The sequence below is a fragment of the Gavialis gangeticus genome, unplaced genomic scaffold (genome assembly GCF_001723915.1).
Source record: "Gavialis gangeticus isolate Ggan-Ray unplaced genomic scaffold, GavGan_comp1, whole genome shotgun sequence".
Lineage (NCBI taxonomy): Eukaryota > Metazoa > Chordata > Crocodylia > Gavialidae > Gavialis > Gavialis gangeticus.
The window spans coordinates 148121204-148126263 of record NW_017729025.1 but is presented as its reverse complement, the minus strand read 5'-3'; the positions used below and the strand labels follow the sequence as shown (position 1 = coordinate 148126263).

The following is a 5060-nucleotide window of genomic DNA, read 5'->3' as shown; positions in this document are numbered from 1 at the left end:
TTTTTTTATTTATTTATTTTTTTATTTTGAAGTTTAATGTTCCAGAGGAGCTGTGTCAAAAGTCCCTATGGAACTTCAAATCCAGGTGCACTAACAAGTCTTATCCTGTTGGTTTGTGGGCTAAGGTGATATGTGCATCTGGGAAACCATCAACTCTCCTAATTCTCTTCCACTTGTTCCTTGAAGGTGTCTAGAGAAAGGGTTGTTCTGGTGACTGGGGAGGTAGGAACTTTCTATATGTACTGGAGAGACCTCTGGAGGACTAAAACTTAAATCTTTGAGAGAGTCACCAGGATTTGGCTTGCTCCCAGTCCTTGCAAATTTTAACTTGCATTTTGCAAACCCCTTCATGTCTTCTACTACACAATATTAGCACATCCGCAGTTCTCCTCCTGTTAACATTCTTCCCCCATGCAAAGGGCTGGCCACCAACATACACTTGCAACTGGCTTTTTTGTTCTCTTAAGAGGGAGCTCTCTCCCAGGGGCCTGCTTCTCTCTTCATTTTTTCCCTTCCTCCCTCAGTTTGCTTTCTGCTTTAATTTACTGTGTGTCTGGATTTATTTTTTTGTAAGCAATTAATAAAACTTCTTAAGAAGATATTGTAACAGTTATGGCTCTGATGTGTTTTACTGGTGTTCTGACCTTTGCGACAAAATCATACATTTCCAGACTCTTGATCCTCCCTCTTTAAGGAATGTGTTTTGGGAGTAAAATTTCTCTAGGCTGTTTGAAATGAAGAAGGGGCTAGAGCTCACCAGGTGCTGGGCAGATTAAAAAGATTTTACTGTTTTGAACTGTTTGATAGGGATGTTCCATTCCGCTTGCACTTGGGACACTAGTGAGTAACTTGCGCTCAATGATTGTTTTATCAGGCCCACTACAATGGGTGGAAAAAAGTCTGTGAGCAATCTGGAGAATAACTTTTCCCAAAAAAAGCAGTTGCTGCAATGGAGCAGAATAATGAGCTTGCTCTGTCAATAAAGCTAATCAAAGTCACTTGTTTAATCACTTGTACTAGTTGAAGTGATTAAACTTCAAAGTCAAGTTTCTTTGGTTGAGGTCAGAAAGCTTTGTCCAGTGGTGTCATGCACCTTTTGGTGTATTTGAGACCAAGCAGTTTGTTTGCTACAAGTGTCTTGCTTCGTAAGGAGCTGATGCTCTTATAAAGGAGAGGATGAGATGAGTATATGTGCTAGCTGCTGCTATTTGGAATCATTTAATGACAGTACTGGCAAACCTATTGCAAAGGTCCAATGAGCCTCCTTGGCTGGTGCCTTCCTGGCTGTTTCTGAAACCAGTCCTTCATTTTTGCAAGCAGAAACCACGCATGTCTACACTCTTCAGTGGTGTTTAGAAAACTAAGGGCACCCTGTTCTTATGCGTCTAGTCTGTTGGAAATACCTCCTTACAAATTTTAAACAAGAAAAGACTTTTCTTCATTACTACCTCTGCATCTTGCTTGTGACAGAAGATGAATGACATCTCACAACCCCCATGCTAATTCCAAGATCTGCTGGAGAGGGCTTCTTTCCTTAGCACTATAAATGACCTGATGATCCGGAATAAACACATTTTTTCTCGACTGGGACAGGATGTGAGGTTCAGACCAGAGCAGCAATAACATTCTCCGAAGGGGCTCCTAGCCTGCATGAAGGATGTTTTTGGTCTTCTATGTAATCCTGGTGAACAAACATATCAATACCATATTGACAGGTTTAGTAGAGGTCAGTCAGTGAATGGACTTGAGAATTTAGCTTTTCTTTTGCCTCTGCACCAGAATTTGAGGCATGTTGGTTGATAGGAAGGGCAGAAACTTGGTTTGCTCATGCAGGAGTGTCAAATGTATGACCCCTGGGGCAGATCTGGTCTACAGAGCCTATCATAGAAAATTAGGGTTGGAAGGGACCTCAGCAGGTCATCTAGTTCAACCTTCTGCTTGAAGCGGGACCATTCCCAGCTAGATCATCCCAGCCAATATTTTGTCTGGCTAGATCTTAAAAACCTGGAAGGAAGGAGATTCCGCAACTTCTCTGGGTAGCCTGTTTCACTGCTTTACCCCACCTAGTGAGAGAGGTTTTTCATAATATCTAACCTAAACCTCCCTTGCTGCAACTTGAGACCATTGCTCCTTGTTCTGTCATCTGCCACCACTGAGAACAGTCTAGCTCCATCCTCTTTGGAACCACCTGTCAGATAATTGAAGGCTGTTATTAAATCCCCTCTCAGTCTTTTCTTCTCCAGATGGAAAAATAAGCCCAAGCCTTTTGGTCAGCTGAGCTACTGGTAGACCAGAGAATTTGGGGATGAGACCAGGGGTGGTGGGGGCCTGCTGTAGAATATGGGAGGGTGGAAGTTGCTGTATTTCTTTATCCTATGCCAGCTCATTTCAGCTTTCATGTCTCTCTGCATTTACTGCTTTAGGGCTAGATTATGATTTGGAGAGCTATTGCTCTGTGAATTGCCCAGTTCCTGGTTGAATAATGGTGACACAATGTGGCATTTTCTTGTCTGTTCCATAAAAATACCAACTGCTCCCTATCTAACTAGGTCAGCAGTCAGAAAAGCTTTTAAGGCTGCAAGCTGACCCAGTTAGGGGTGGGCGCTAGCACCTAGGTGTCGCTGCCTCTCTTTCACAGTGGCAGCATAAGGAAAGTGTCCACAGCTGCCTCTTCTCTGTGGAGGCAGAGGAAAGTAATTTCTGTCAAAGCCCCATGCCAATGAAGCCATGTGTCCTGCAGGCTGGATCAAATGGTTGCAGTGGCTGTAGGTTACTGACCCCTGAGCTCAAGGTACTTGTAGCCCTTTTCACTAGCATGTGAAAACCTCACAGATGTTGGCTTATCCTTGAGCTCTTCTCTTGAATATCATTCCCATTGTGCTGGTGAGGGATAGAGGCATGAAGACACTGATTTACTAGGAAGTAAGGAAGGAACTTCCCTCTAGCAACATAGGAAGTTGATAACAGAGAAATAAAGACCTTTTGAGGTCTTATTCAGTGTCTTGACTGCAAGCCTATTCATCTGGCCCCTACTAAGCTTCAGGAAGTCCAAGAAACTTTCCATCCTGGGGCCTGATGACATCTAGAAAGTCTTGAACCAAAGCTTGGATTTTCAGCCCCTTGAATTTGAGAGAGATCCTGAGATTAATTTCACACCTTTGGATTGCATAGCTGTTGACTTGTTCTTCAGCTGGACAAGCATAGGTGCTCTCGGAACACCCTGGAATGGTATGTTGGAGCAGAGGGAGTCTGAATCCCTTCCCACCTCACTCCAAAGTGGGGGAAAAAATCTATTTAAAGGGACAGATGCTTTTCAAATTAAAACAGAAATTGCTGCTAGGTGTTGCATTTCTACGAGTCTCCATCTTTCCCTTTTAGTCCTCATCTACTATATCTATTAAAGCATAAATTTGGGGGTGGGAGGGGAACAAGGATTTTTTCTAGTTGGTGCTGTGCCTACCACAAGTGTTCCATTCCTGTAGGTGCTACCATGACACACATAATAACTTATTCATTTTTTAAACTAAAAGATACTTTGCAAGTTAAGCAAATGTAAAAGAGTCTAGTGCTTCTATGATCCCTCCCTGTCCATGTGGAGATGGGATAAATTAAAAAGGAAAATCTTAACTTCAAATTTCTCAGAAGGTATAAACACTGTAATGGGCTGGGTGGAATGGTATTGAGCATGGCCTGACCACCCTTCCCCTACATGCCTGCTCCAAACTGGAAAGTACACTTTTAAGGCCATTCTGGGAGTCATTCCCAGTGGCCACTCTAGCATATCAGTGATTAAGAACTTGAGAAGGGATGCATCTGGGAAGCCCATGGAGGTAAGATGTGATTGGTAGCTTTTCAGCCAGGACACACTGCCCCTGCAGTGTAGATATGGCTTAAGACTCTGGTCTACAGTTCCTTAAAATCAATAGCCTCCTATTGACTTCCACTGGCTCTGGAACAGGCTCTTAGTGGATAGTGTGAAGCCGTTTCTTAGCTGATATTAATTGTGGGCGAGGAGATGGAATGAATCTCATCCTTACCTCTATTTTGTGTCCTTAGAAATAGAGACTAGTTAGTGTCTGAAAATCTAGGCCTGAATGCCAAGTTTTTTGTTTTTTGGAAAATAATCAGTGGAATATCTATAAATAATCAAATTGTGCTTGATAAAGGGGCTTGCCAGTCCTTGTAGCAAACATGCTGATATTTCACTTTTGTCCCCGGGAGATGATATATTTAGGAATGCTACACAAATGCTATTGAAACAAATGTCTGGTTGTTTGTTTGTGTTTTTCCTCCTAGCTGTCTTTTTTTTTTTTTAAAGTAAAAAAAAAGGTCCTGACGCTGATAAATGCATATATCATAAAGACGAACGGGATCATTATGACAATCTTGTCTGATCTCCTGTATAACAACTTCATTGTGTGATGTCTTGTATAACATGGCTAAACAGCTTCACCCATTGATCCCTGCATGGAGTTTGGTAATGATTGCCTGGATAACAGCAGCATGATTAATCTAGATCACATGTTTTAGAATGATGTGTAATCTGCATTTAAAGACCCCAAATAAGAGAGGGTTTGCAATCTAAACACATTTCATTTTCTTCTTCCCATTGCTCGTTAGATTAAATACAAACAAAATGTATCATTCTGCCAGTCTCTGACATGGATATGAGAGCAATTATGAATAACAATGTTTTACTTGAACTTTTTAAATTTAAATAACTTTTAGGTTGTTCCCTGTATTTAAAAAAATTGCATAACTGCCCTTCTTAATTCTTTGTTCAGTAGTACTACCGAAGTCTGTCTTCTGCCTTCTTTTTGACCTTTAAGAAAATCAGCAGCTATTCAATACTGGATTTGACCTCCTTGAAGTCTAATAGAGTTATGCCATTGCCTTCAATGAAAACCGGATCAGGCTAAGCATAAATGAAGCATCCCTTACAAGACTCATGTCTGATTTCTAGACCAAAGAAGTTTGAATAAATGCCAGATAAGTATGTGACCTTTCCATCAAGACTGCTGGAAGTTTGCCACTCACAGATGAGGTATTGAACTGTAAAA

The 5060-nt window shown here is 41.5% G+C and overlaps 1 protein-coding gene across 1 annotated transcript in view; it reads right to left on the bottom strand.

The window, feature by feature from the left end:
• Positions 1-5060, bottom strand: part of LOC109299402 (proline-rich protein 33-like) — a 35066-nt gene that overhangs the window by 6942 nt on the left and 23064 nt on the right. The window lies entirely within an intron of this gene.